At 49.5% G+C, this 14,559-nt stretch overlaps 1 long non-coding RNA gene across 1 annotated transcript in view; it reads left to right on the top strand.

The window, feature by feature from the left end:
• Nucleotides 1-4,009, top strand: part of LOC109380050 (uncharacterized) — a 14,495-nt gene extending 10,486 nt beyond the window's left edge. The window contains exons 3-4 of the long non-coding RNA XR_002123361.1: nt 3,320-3,508; nt 3,698-4,009. This is a non-coding gene — a long non-coding RNA (uncharacterized LOC109380050). The remainder of the gene's footprint in view (nt 1-3,319; nt 3,509-3,697) is intronic.
• The last annotated feature ends 10,550 nt before the right edge of the window (nt 4,010-14,559 follow it).

The following is a 14,559-nucleotide window of genomic DNA, read 5'->3' as shown; positions in this document are numbered from 1 at the left end:
GTGTGTGTGTGTGTGTGTGTGTGTGTGTGTGTGTGTGTGGACAGCTCAATCCTTTCACTGCTGAGCTGTATTCCACCGTGTGACTGCACCACAGTTGGTTTATCCAGTGTCCTGTTGAGGGACCTTTGGGCTATGTCCGGTATTGGGCCGTTATGAATAATGCTCCTTCGGAGATTTTTGCACATATGAACCACACCCCTCCTCCTTTCTCTCTCTCTCTCTCTCTCTCTCTCTCCCTCCCTCCCGCCTGTCCCCTACTGGACCATAACCCTCTTGAGGAATAAGACTGTGTCTTACTTACCTTTGTAACTTGGGCCAAGAACTGCAGTCACTCGGCAGCGCTATGTGGGCTTGATTCCCATCAGACAGGGGAGCACTAGGTGCGAAGGGCTCTGGGGACCTACTGTCCTTGCTGGGAGTTCTGCAGGCATGTTCTGGATACATTCTGGGCCAGGGAGCCAAAATGCAAGTCCCAAGCTAGCCTTGCCGAGCTGTTTTCGGGGTGTCCCCTGGGTCTGCTGTACAGGCCCTCCCAGCAGAAGGTAAGGATTGGCTCAGCTCTCTGCTTGGGATTTTTGCATATGGTCTAGCTTTGGGGTCACCAGATAAAATAAGGATGCCCAGTTAAATTTGAATTTCAGTTCAACAGCGAAGAATTTTTTTTAGCATAAGTGTGTCCCAAATGTGACTGAAATGCAAACTTGACTGGGCATTGAGTATTTTTATTTGCTAAGTCCGGCAGCCCCATTCAGCAGAGCTGAGCTGGATGAATGAACGAATGAGCTTGTTGTAGTTACCTACTGCTGCGTAACAAGTGACCATAAACTGAGCAGCTTCAATAACAGGCATTTATTATCTCACAGTTTCTGTGTGTCAGGAGTCTGGCCGTGGCTTAGCTGGCCCCTGCTTCAGGATCTCACCTGGCTGAAATCCAAGTATTGACTGAGGCTGTGGTCTCACCTGAAATCAAGGTGTGGGGCTGGAAAAGAATCAGGCCCCAGGTCCATCAGGATATTGGTAGAATTGATTTCCTCGTGGCTCTTTTGGGGCTCATGGGTGGTATCTTCTTTAAAGACAGTAAACAGAGGAAGAGTCGAAATGGGCTCTTACAATGTAATGTAACCATGGGCATGCCATCCCATCTCCTGGACCATCATGAGGGGAACGGTTGAATACATCATGGTTTCTCCCAATTCTAGAATACATGCAGCAGCAGTAAAGACGAAGGCTGTGCTTTCTCTCTGTGGATCTAGAAAGGCACCCATGATTTGTCCTTATGTACAGAAAGCAAGTTGCACATTTTTCAAAATGAAAGCAGCTAAGTTGTTTTTTTACATCTCCACCTGCCCCCAATTATAAAAGCAATACATGCTCATGGCGAAAAAAGAGAAAACCAAAATTATAAGAAGAAAGAAAGGGGAAAGAATCCAGAATCTCACTGCCCAGAAACACTGCTTTTATCATTTTTGATGCGTTTTCTTCCAGTCTCATTTCTATGTATATTTGCACACATGGGGGGGGGGAGATATACATGTATATTTAAATCTATACTGAAGCAAAAATAGAATGCACTACGGAGGCTGTTTAGTGCCTTGCTTTCTCCCACGAGCTGTCACAGCTTTCCATGCTGATGAATATAAATTTATCGTCATCTTTCATGGCGGCAGAGCATTCTTGATTGGATGCAGCCTTTATCTGAGCCGTCCCCTGTGGATGGACACATACGTTGTGTCTGGTTTTCACCACTCTGTGTACCACACTCCAGAGAGCACCCTTACATGCCGCCCTCTGTGGAAAGGCTGCCTGAAAGGGTTGCCCAAGGGGCAGTGCCTCCTGGTGATTCTAATGGGGGGGGGGAGTTCTAGAGATCAAGGTTACGAGGGTGATTCTGGGCTCTTCCCATCACCAACCATTTTATCTGGAACACTTTGCGAAGCCTCTTGGTGCTCCAGTCTCATCTCTAAAATGGGAGCAATAAATGAACGTGCCTCCTGGAGCTGCTGGAAGAAGTCAGTGAGCTCGAGAGCGCTTAGGGAAGCCGGAGGCCCAGTTTGGATTTGCCATCGGATAGGTGCTTTGGGGACCTTGGTACCTGCTAAGAAGTGGAGAATCGTGATAACACACTGACGGCTAATACAGTGTTTACCCTGCACGGGGTACTGTTTCAATCCTCACAGACCATCGACTGCCTGCGTAAGCCCAGGAGCTGGGCATTGTCACCTGGTTTATAGCTGATGAAGGTGAAATACAGAGGTCAGGACTGAAACTCAGCAGCAGCGTGGTTCTAGAGCCTAGATCTTGACCATGATGCTGGAGGAGGGTGCAGAGGGGAGAACCGCCTTGGTGGGTGGAGCCTGGATTCAAATCCTGGCTCTGCTTCTTCACAGGGTCTGAGTGTTGAGTGGCTGAATGATTGTGGCGGAGGTAAGATGAGACAGGCAGTAACCAAGCAAGCAAACAATGGACATCAAATAATCGCAGGCTGTGGTGCTGACGTAAAAGGGTCTGGGAAGAGCGTAGACGGGGAGGAGGGGACCTGCTTTGGATTTGCAGGACTGGGAGGGCTTTCCTGAGGACGAGACCCCTGGGCTGAGGCCAGAAAGACAGTCTATATTGTTTTGTTTGTTAGTTTGTTTGTTTGTTTTTAGCTGAGCCATCCTGCTACCTGTTGCCAGCTCAGCGGCTGCTCAGCTCGGGCCGGACTCGAACTGCTGTTGCTCAGAGCTCAAACTCTTGAGCGAGCTCTTAACCAACTGAGCCACTCAGCTGGCCTTTATATTGTTTGACAAGCATGAAAAAGATTAAAATGTGACTTGGTGCACACAGTGCCCATCAGGTATCCTCTTGATTGTAAGTCCCTCCCAGGCCTACCTTCTAGGGTGTTCTTCCAAGTGGGGTTCACAGGTGATTTCTCAAGGAGGTCTCCAGCAGGAAGCCACATTTGTTGTAGTGATGAGTGAACGGCTGGGAAGCAGCTGGGGGGGGCATATCCTGGGCCTTAGGTAGGGGGGCCACTCTCCCTTTCATTTGGGGGCCTCCCATGCTGAAGGCCCATTTGCAGGGAAGCTGAGAGCTCACCCGTTCTGCCCAGATTTTCCAAAGCATTGGGTTTCATGAGTGTTATCAAATGGTGACATTTCGGAGTGCAAATCATGGGGTTGTTGTTAATACTGATTTAACGGTGCTAAAATGATTAAGCGTGGCAGGCTTTTAAACAATGAGGTTCATAAAAGGTGTTAATAACTCTTAAGTGCCTTAATAATATTCCCACCTATCATAAACTCTTCCCAGTTAGGCCTCTTAGCTTCTCTTTACCCAGGAATGAGCGAGGAGTTGCCTGGAAGGCTGGATAGAGGCTTCTGGAGTCTTCTGGAACAGCAAGGAGCTGTGCCCGGTTTGGGAAAATTAAATCGCAAGGCCGGGAATGTGCATGGCATTCTGAAAGAAAGAAAGCCCACTTCAGGCTTTCCAGAAAGAGGACCGCAGTCGGGGGAACACCAACAATGTGGTAACGGAATGAGGGTATGGGCTCTGGGTTCCCAGAGGCCACTCATAGCTGCGTCCTGTGGGCTGTCCTCCCTGAGGAACCCAGACAACAGCGATGAGCATGGGGTGGGGGGCGGTGGTTAGTGCCTGGCTCTGCTACCCTCTCTCCCGGTTGGTGTGGGCAGCTAACCTTCCTCTGTGTGTGCACCAGGGCAAAAACGCAACTGCCTGAGCCCTCGCTCAAGGGTCAAGAATTTCAAGCCGAGGACAGCACAGCATCGAACCAGGCACGGAGCCCTGCTGAGCCCGGGCCTGTGTGACCGCATGGGCGCGCACCGCAGAAGCTGCTCCCCCCGTGTCCTCAGTTTCCTCCTCTATAAAATAGACCTCGATGTACATGTAACCTAAATATGTCCAGTAATCACATTAGAAAGAGTAAAAAGAAATAGGTGGCAGTAATTTTAATAACATATTTGAAAGTCATGTTTAACCTAATAGATCCAAAATGTTACCATTCTGACAAGTAACCAAATAAAAATTTTCAATGAGATGCTTTCATTCTGTTTTTTTTTTTCCATATAAAGCTGAGGAAATCCAGCAAGTATTTACATTTATGGTCCGTCTCATTTCAGACCAGTCACGTTTCAAGGGCTCAGTAGCCACACGTGGCGCGTAGCTGCCATGTTGGACAACACAGATCAAACGAAGGGCCCCCTGCGATGTTTGGCCTTTGGCGAGCACTCGTGTCACATACCCACTCTTCTCTTCAGCTCAGTATACAGAAGTCATCTACTAACTGCACCACCTCACAGGGCTGCTGTGGGGAGTCAAGTATATAGCACAGTATACAGTTGGTGCTCAGCGAAGGTCAGCTACTGTTGCTGTTTGTCCATCTCTTCCTTCTCTGCAGCCCCCTTCCACCCTCCTGTGACCACCTCAGATCCCCTGTCTGGAAATGGGGTGGTGAAAGTGTCCTTTCTGACTTGACATTGCTAAGGCTCCTGGGAAGTGTCATTTTCCCTCATGTGTTTTCCACTCTTAGAACAGTCCCCAGAATGCAGGAGGCACTTAGTAAGTATTAGTTAAATGACCGAATGAATGAATGCATGAATAAATGAATGCCCATGAGAAGGAGGCATTTTATTGTTTGGGTTTAAAGCTACAGTTGGAGTCCCCCTTGGGAGAAGCCTGAGGGGGCAAAGATGCAGATTTGGGACTCTGGTTGGGGACTCTGAGGCCCCCCACACCTTTGTCTGAGGGGCTCATGGTCTGATCTCTGCTCTGCAAGGTCCCTTTGGCTGATCCCCAACGCCCTGAGCCCCTGGGGGTCTGCCCCAGGTCCACTGCGGGTGTGCCATTCCTGGGACTGGGCTCTGGGTAGACCAGGAGGCCAGCTGCTCCAAGCTCTGAGCCAGCGGTCCTCTGGGTGGGGCCTGCAGCACGGCTTGCAAATGACCTCAGCTCTGGGCCCTGTGACTTGGCCTCTCCTGAGCCAGGGCTGCTGACTCCTAATGCATTTGGATTTCCAGATGGGAATCATTTTAGCAATATTGCACTTTTATATCGTTGAAGGGGAAAGATACAAAGACAATGCTTCCTTTCCTGCCCTCCCTCTGAAGGTCGACATCAGACCACTGACCTCTCCAGGGCGTCCATGCAGCCAGAGGGAGAGAGTCCTGAGGGGGTGGGGACAGGTAAGCACCTCTCCCCTGCTTCCTGGAAAGAAAAAGAAACCTGAAAATGTGGGAAACACATCAGCCTTCTGCACACCTGGCTTGCTTATACTTCATGGTCACAGTTTCTGCCATATACGGGTACATACCACTTACACCATTACTTAACCTTTCGCTTTAAAATAACTTTCTTAAAACATTTTTTGTATAGCAATAAAAAAACTTTTCTTATGGAAAATTTTAAACACATACAAAAGCAGCCTGAATAACATAATATAATGTGCCCATACCATATACTATAGAATATAAAATATATTGCAATATAATATATTATATATAATTTATATAATTAGATATGATTTACAATATATAAAATATATTAAAATTGTGTATAAAATTCTATATAAGCACATATACAATTACATGTATGGAATTACATATATAGAATTATATATAATACCCATTTACTAGCTTCAAAAAATTTCAAATCATGGCCAGTCTTGTGTCTCTATATCTCTACTCACTGCCCCCACTCCAGATTATTTTGAAGCAAATCCTATATAATGTCATTTCATCCGTAAATATGGGGTTGTCGGAAAAGTCATGACGTACTTGTCTATGTTTTTTGTTGCAAAAATGCGTCATGACTTTTCCAACAGCCCAATATTTCAGTGTCTGTCTCTAAGCGATTCAACTTACTTTTATTTATTTCTATTTTTAATTCAATTTATTGGAGTGACCTTAGTTAATAAAATTATATAGGCTTCAAGTGTACAACTCTATAATACATCATCTGTATATTGTGTGTTCACCACCCAGAGTCAAATCCCCTTCTGTCACCATGTATTTGACCCCCCTTTACATTATGCTTTTCTACCTCCCCATCCCCGTTACCCACTGGTAACCACTAAACTATTGTCCGTGTCTATGAGTTTTTGTTTGTCTTGTTCGTTTGTTGCTTTCAGTTTTGTATCCCACATTGACGTGAAGTCATGTATTTCTTGACTTTTCCTCTCTGAGTTATGTCGCTTAGCATGATAACCTCAAGACCCACCCATGTTGTCGGCAATATAGCACTATTTCGTCTTTTCTTACGGCCGAGTAATATTCCATTGTGTATCTGTACCACATCTTCTTTATCCAATCAACTGTCGAAGGACACTTCAGCTGTTTCCATGTCTTGGCCACGGTGAAGAATGCTGCAATGAACATAGAGGTACATATATCTTTAGATAAATGTTTTCCATGTTTTTGGTAAGTACCCAGAAGACGGCTTGCTGGGTCATATGGACCGAGTTGATCAGTTAACAGGGACCTTACAGGGAAAATCTGGGCCGCTTTCCGTAAAGATGAAAAAAGACACACAGAGAGAACAAAGCAGTGCTATTCGCTGCCAGCGGGTGCTAGCCTGTGCTCCTGGCTCATAGAGCAGGTGCTCGAGGGTGTGAAGGAGCAGTGCCCGGTGAGACTTTTTCCTTGACAGGCCTCATTGGACACGCTGGCCGAGGATGGAGAGGGAAGAACCTTCTCTGGGCAGTTTGTTGTTATTTGATGCTGGGTCCCAGGACCCCTAATAGCCTCACCCCTATGTGCACCCCTGCCCTGAGGGAGGCGGGCCATGAGTAGGCCGTGGTGCTGTGGGCCATGGGCAGTCAGAGGTGGGCTCCTGTCTGCTGCGGATGCTGCTGCTGAGAGACGCAGCGCCTGGGCGGTGCTGGTGGCCCACCTGGCTTCTGGTCCTGGTGTACCTCTCCCCAACCTTGGGCACAGGACCAACTCCCCAGGCCTCAGTTTCCTTATCAGTAGGCTAGGGACAAGAATAGATTGTCCCACGCGTGGTTGTCGCGAGGCTCAAGTGCGATATTTCAAGTGACGGACAGAGCTGTTGTTCTTCTGTTGTTGTTATTGATTTTGTTAGTATTAGCCACCCCATCCATTCCTAAGTGTCTCCCTGAGCAGTGGGACTCGAGTTTCCGCTTCTCTTTTACCTTCCAGGTGGAGGTAAGAGGTACCCCTGATGGTAGAACCTCGCCACCCCATCTCCCCCAAGGCCTTTGGCTCCTGGATTCCTGAAACCTTGGGCAACATCTGGGGCTCTCATGAACCCCGGAGCCCAGCCTGCAAGCCCATGAGTCACCTCTGCCTACCGGGGAAAACCAACCAGCCCAGAAACGTCCAGACTCCCATGGGTGTCCCCAGCTGCCGGCTCCTGGCACGAGCAGCGCCACTCCCCCCCCACCCCCATCCCTGCCAGACAGCCGGGCAGACTGCCAGCAGGTCTACGATTCACACCCTGAGCGCAGCAGACAGCCCCCACCGGGCCGGGCTGCTAGCGGCGTGCCACTGTCTCTCCCCTCTCCTTGGCGGGCTTGTTTTGCTCTGGGCTGCACATTCATTTTTAGATCCTGGCCTCCTCCTTCCCCATCTCCTGCTTCTATTCTTAGAAAGCAAACTGGGATGTGCTCGGGCTTCGCAGGGAAGTCAGACAGAAGTGTGCCCACGTGCTCCGGCCGCCTGAGATATGGAGTTAATTAAAAAGGAGGCTCTGAGCAGCAGGTTCCTCGGCCGGAAGCGCAGGTGGCTGAGGCTGACTCTGCGGGGACGGATGGCTGCTCTGGTCACCCTGGCCCCCACAAGGCCTGGCAGGGGGTGCTCCCGGGGTGGGGCCGCCCTCCCCGGATGTGCTGGGTTGGCGCTGTGTGGTGGTTAAATATGAACTCTTCCAGCGGGGTGGGCTGCTGAGAGGTTTTTAATTAGATAAATAAATTCTAAAGCGTTTGGGGGGAGGATCTCCTTTAGGAAGCGGGGCCTCTGAAATGTGCTTTTTCTGCGGGAGGAAGCGGAGCTTCCTCAGTGCCAGCCCTGCAGTGGACGGAAGGTGGGGAGAGAGGGGAGAGGGGGGAACTCCAGGGGAGGAGGAAGGATTTGGGTGGGGGACAGCTGGAGAGAGTGAGCCCCTGGAAGGACAGGCAGCCCAGTGGGATGGTGAGGGTCTGGATCAAGGTTCACAATCCAGGCTGTGCCGCTTTCCAGCTGTGTGACCTTGGGCAAGTCACTTAACCTCTCTTTGCCTCCATTTTCTTATTTGTAAAGTTAGAACGTTGATCATAATAGTGCTCCTCTCTAAGTGAAGACAAAGGGCTTCAGCAACACCTGGCACTAAGTGGTGATTATTAACTAATCTGAGTTTATCATTATTATAATGAGACGATGCCCAAGCAGGGGCTCCAATGTTTGTGGGCAACGGCTCCTCCTTTCCATCTTGGCCCAGCTAATCCCAGGGGCATTGAAGGAGGAAGGAGAGGCAGGTCCTTCTAGGGCTTATTTGTCTTGCTGCAGAGGCGGGTGAAACTGAGGACAGGGGCTGGTCCTCCACTGGTTCAAGGAGAAGCAACATCCTCTGAGAGCTGGGTCCCTCCTCCACCAGGAAGCCTTCCCTGATGATCCTTTAGCTGCCCTTTTCTATGCTCCTACCACCCGGGGCTCCCCCTTAGCACACATCACGCTGTATGATGATGCCTTGTGTTTAAAATTATATGTTTTCTTACCTAAAACATCTTTATGAATGTTTTTCAAGCATTCTCATTATAAAAATAAAAAATTCCAGAAGCACGGGGAATAAAACAAAAAGGCCTAACCCCCCCCAGTCCTACACCCCTCCCTACAGCGTGGTGCGTGTCCTTCCTGACCTTCAGAAGAGTGACTGTGAGTGTGTGTGTGTGTGTGCGCGCGCGTGTGTGTGTGTGTGTGTGTGTGTGTGTATCATTTTGTCTATCAATGTGATTGTACTATGCATGTTAAGCAAAACAAGTAAGCTTTGAAACAAGTTCTTGGCATCTTCCCACGACAGCGCTTATCTAACTTATTCTTTTATTTTTAATTTTTATAAATTTTTTTCCTTGAACCTGTGATATACACACATAGTGAAAAAAAAATTGTGCAAAAAGATAGAAAGTGCAAACGAAGTGCTTCCTTTTCCTGAATTCAGATTCTGCTGGAAAAGCAGAAAAGGGTGACTGTTACTTGTAGGCAGGCAAGAGTGTCTGCTGTATTATTTTTCCTACCAAGTCTCTCATTAACACGTAAGAACACAACCAACATCCATTCATCCAATCAATCCATCGATCAAAGCATTAGTTATCGAGTGCTACGTAACAAATTTCCCCCAAACGGAGTGGCTAAAACAACAAACATCTATTATCTCACAGTTTCTGCTTCCGAGATGGCACACTCGGTGGGGTGGGTACCAGGCCTCAGTTCCCTGCCACGTGGACCTCTCCACAGGACTCCACGAGCGTCCTTACGACACGGCAGCATCTTATCCAAGACTGAGTGGTCCAAGGGAGCGAGCAAGGAGGGTGCTTCTTATGCCGTGGTAACTTCCGGTTCATTCCATCTGTTAGCTGCAAGCCACAGAGTCTAGCTCTCACACAGGAATGCAGCCCACCGTTTGAAGGGAGGAGAGCTGGCGGACATATTTTAAAGCCACCACTGAGCTCATCACCTCTTGCTCTTTCCCTGCAGAGCAGACCTGCGGTCGCAAGCTCGCTACACTTGGCGCTGGTACCACCCCCTGTCTTCACTCAAGCCGGGCACTTTCTCTGGGTCGGGGGACTTTCTGCCACAGCTCATCCCTGCTGAATTAGACAAGGACGCCACAGCCGCAGCCTCACAGGACCCGCCCGGAGACTTTCTCATGCAAATTTGCCAGAAGGCCGGCTCTCTAGGAAGTAACACTTGCTTGCAGGAAAAGCTCTGGAAAAATTCTTTAATTAAGCACTTCCTTCTGCCTGGCAATTTGCGCATTGATCTTCACACCCTCTCTGAGGGACACTGTCATTGTCACTGCAGAAACCGAGACATGCAGGTGAGATGGCCCACCCAAGGTCACCCGGTCTATGTGATAACACCTTGTCATGTCTTCTAAGTCAGTTCCTACATAGTTTCTGTTTAGGGGGAACTCTTCTAGAAGATTTGAGCTCGATTCAAAGTAGCATTGTCATATTCAGAACTTAAGGACCCCCCACGGGGCTGGGGGCTGGGAGGGGATAGGCCGAACATGAACCACCGTCCATATAACCACCATTATAAATATTATTTATAATATTTAAATAATATTGACAACTACTGTTTGTAAGGACTTATGTTGTACTAGGCACTGTGTGATGGTCTTTCTGGCATCATCTCACCTAGTCCCCACATCAGTGGTCTGGTGAGGTAGATTTCTAGAATCTCCTGCCAGAGATGAAGAAACTGTGTCTCAAAGATATTGAGTAAAATGCCCACGGCATTGGCATCGTAGCTGCCGCGTAGCTGAGACTTGTATCCAAGTTGCCTCGAGCCCAGGCCCCGTCCCCCAAATTGCTGCTTAAAATCCGATTCCCAAATGCCGAAATCCAAGCCCCGGCCCCTTAATCCCGAGCCGCCTGATTCACCGAAGGCGGTTTAACCAACGGTCACTGGAGCCACGGCTCACTCCGGTGGTGCCAGAGCCTGCCAGAGCCGATTGACAGCACCAGCAAGGAAAGGATGGGGAAGCACTCGCTTGTCATCGGGTGGATGCGTCCTCAATCAGCTCACAGGCAGAGAGAAAAAGGTTGCCTTCCTAAAGCACATCTATATTAATGATGTGACTGACAGGCCAAAGGGGGAAATTATACATCTTTCCTCCTGGTTTTCCATTTATCCCCCAGTGATCTATTCCGTCTTGGCAAAAGCAGCGGTTCTCTAGCTCACATACAGAGAGGCAGCGCTTGGGCCGGACAGGGTACCCGGACCCCTCCTGCTCTTTGTGAATGGCCAGAGGAAGCACGGCCAGGGACAGCCAGTGCTGCCGTGTGCATATCTGGGAGGTCCGGTGGTCTCCACTCTCCATCTGCAGACACTGACGACCACCCGCTCTCCACCGCCTCACCAGGTCCTGCCATCTTCCCTGAGCTCCGGACCAACACTGTCCAATAAAAAGAACCTTCTGATAACGACATGTTCTTTCTCCTCTAACACTGTAGCCACCAGCCACGTGAGGCCGTTGAGCACTTGTAGTAATGCAACTGAGGAACTGAATTTTTACTTTTATATAATATTAAGTAAATTAAATGTAAACGGCTCCCTGTGGCTGGTGGCTACCTGCTGGAGAGCGCCTTTCCGACCTTCGGTTTCAACCACCTTGCTCCCCAGAGGCAACACGCCTGGGAAAGAGATTGACCAGGGAAGCGCTCCCCGCAGAGCTCAGGGGAAGAGTGGGGATGGCAGGACAGGGAGGAGAGGAAGCCAGGCAAGGAGCAAGGGGTCGGCCGCCCAGATGTACCCGCGGAGGCTCACACTGTCCTCTGCGGGAGGAATCCCTCCTCCCATCACCTGGGGTCCGGCATCCTTGGGGTGCCCACCTCCTCAGCACCCCTGCACTGCAGAAAGGAGCCCTGTAAGAAGTTCATCTTTCCACGCTCTGTGACTGCTCTCTACACTGCCATGGGGGAGATGTTCTTGGTACCCCATCATGAAGTTGGGGAAACTGAGGCCCCAACTTGTGAAGTGACTTCTCTGAGGTCACAGAGCTTATATATGCTAGAACTGGGATTCGAACCCTGGTTGTCATGTCTCCTAGTCTCCTGCATTCAACTGCTATTGGGATGTACCCAAAGAATTCTTCGTAATGCCCCAAAGTTTCCCTCAGACTCAGACCCACTTCCTTTGGGGAGACCCAAGGGGGAGACTCAATGCCCAGACCCTTTCTCTGTGTTGTTCATTAGAAAACATATTGGTTGAAGGTCAGTGATGCACTCGGCCCTGTTCGATGCCTGGGGGTGAGGTGGGAATTAGGACAGGCTGGCTGCACTGGAGCAGCTCACATCACAGCAGGGGGGACTAAAAGCACCCCAGTAGGTGGAGAATAAGAAATTCCAGGTGGAGATGAGAGCTAAGAAGGAATGAGAGACTGGCTGAGAGGGTTCCTGCACTCCCCTGAGCCCCAGTTTTCTCATCTGTAAAGTGCGGATTGGAAGGCAAGAACCCCCTAGTTTATGCAGAGCATTCTGAGTATAAAAACTTTTGGGTTACAGAGTGGGCGCCCAGTAAGTATAAGCCATGATGAGGATGAAACAGAGAAGGTGACAGCAACCTGGGATGTCCAATAACTCAGCTCTTGGTCAGTGGGGAGGAAAAGAGCAGACATGTCAGAAGATAAATGGAGAGGCCTTGGGACCCCGGCGCCTGTGGTGGGTTGGGGAGACCTGGGTGTCTGGGTGGCAAAGCTGGGAGGTGACGATGTGGGGCTAAGAGGGAAGCTCATGGGCTCCTAGACTCCAAGCCCACCTGGTCCATATGCTTTCATGCACGACTGGGGTGCCCCAGGCCTGGGTTGGGACAGAGGCACAATGCTCAGAGATTCACTGCCAGCAGGCGTGTGGGCCAAGCCGGGGTGGGAAGGGGACCTGGGCTTCTTCTCTTTCCCGGTGCGGCCCCCATGTGGCCTGGCTGGGGTGGGGAGAAGGAGACCCCCGAATGCACCTCAGCAAAGGTGAGACCTTTTCACAGCAAAACCCACCCCACAAGCCGGGCAAGTTGGTGCTCCTGGACCTCTGGGACAAAGGACCAGCCCTAAACGGCCCTGAACAGCGAACACCATTTTTGATTCTCTCTCCTGTTTACTATTCCGATTAGTCCACGCTCCTCATCCCAGCAGCCAGTCACTGTTTGATGTGTCTCCTTTTGCTGTTACGTGTTCCTGCAAAATACATATTGTTGCTGTGTGGGGGCATTTTATGTTATCAAAACGATACATGCCTGTAGAGCTCATTGTTTCTTCTCTCTTTTTTTTTTTTCACTCCACATCCTGTTTTAAAGCACGTCCGTGTTGCTGTGTGGACCCCTGGCCCATCGCTTCTGAATGCTTCACATCTAAATGCTTCTAAGATCTTCACACGGGGTTCATCTCCCGGGGGACACCCAGGGAGCCCACACTGTCGTGGGCCTGTGATAGACATTCTCCAACATGCCCATCTATGGGCCTCGGGAGCATTTCTTTGGCACGTGTACCCCGAATTCAAAATTGCTGAAATTCCAGAGAGTCTGCTGGACGCCACATTCCTGCGGGCAGGACACCCCTCGCGTCCCTCAAACCCCTGGTGCTAACTGCCTTTTAAATTATTGTCAGTCATTGTTTTCATTTGCATAGCTCTAATTTCAAATGAAATTTAACATCTCTTCCTATGCTTATCAGCTTTATGAGTTTCCTTGTCTGCCAACTGCCTTTTCATATCTTTTGTACGTTTTCCCATTGGGGACCTTCTCTTTTTTGGTTCTTGTTGATTTGCCAGAGTTCCTCATATAGTTTGTTTCTCGTTTTTTCATCATTGGAGACTGAACACTCACAAGGCAGGGTTCTCGTCTATTCTGTCATTGCTGTGTCCGTGGCACCTAACAGGCAGCCCTGGTGTTGAATTGGTGCTTAATGAAAGCTCAGCAAATAGATGAGTGATTGAATAAGTGAAGGAATGAAGGGCACATGGTGAGTCACAGTGCTAGCACATGGCAAAATGGGAATGCTGATTGCTTGCCCATTTGAGCCCCAGTGTCCCTCACGTGTAATTTGCGAGAAGCCATCCGTCACCTCCTTCCTTGGGCTGCAGTGAGAATCAGCGGAGATAATGGGGGTGGAAATCCAAAAAGTGCAAATTTCTGTGCACATTGGTGTTCTTGCGCCCCAGCCCTTTCTCAAAGGCAGGTGTTGCCTTTCACCTGGTGGTACCTGCTGGGCTCACCTGCAGACTGTTACTCATAAAGGTAACACCATGGAGAAGAGACAGCCTCAGCTCCATCTCCCCGCTGCTTTTGCAGCTGATGTCAGCTCGGAGGAAGATGACACAGCACATGAGATCAGCCACAAAAAATACAGAACAGAGGTCAAGGCTTTATTTGATCCCTAACAGGAAAGAAAAAAATGTCAATATTTTTGTAGAGATGGGGAAGAAAACCTAGAAAAAAACAATTAGCAGTTTGTTAGGATAACTCAGTTGACAAGGACGCTTCAATCATACGCTTCCATGAACAGACCTCCATATACCAAGGGCCACTCACTGATTCCTGGCCACCCCGAGACTACTGTCTCAGAAACTGTGGTTGCCTGTAGGATGGAAAAACTATCTTCAGGTTTCTGGCCTGACAGAAGTGAGAACAAACAGCCCGGGGATTCCCCAATTTTCCCGGGAAGGCCCTACCTCGCCAGGGGAAACCTCCCGGGAAAGAACCATTCAACCAAGAAGAAAAACTCCTGGAGGAAATACTGACATTAAATCACAGAGAAAACAATGAGGGGATAAGTATGCCTGGCAAGGAAGGGCCACAGAGCTGCTGGGAGGGAGTGTGCTACAGCCGGGCGCTCCGGAGCACAGGCAACTGAGGA

Source organism: Hipposideros armiger, unplaced genomic scaffold, assembly GCF_001890085.2.
Source record: "Hipposideros armiger isolate ML-2016 unplaced genomic scaffold, ASM189008v1 scaffold_32, whole genome shotgun sequence".
Classification (NCBI taxonomy): Eukaryota; Metazoa; Chordata; class Mammalia; order Chiroptera; family Hipposideridae; genus Hipposideros; species Hipposideros armiger.
This window is presented reverse-complemented; position numbering and strand designations above follow the sequence as displayed.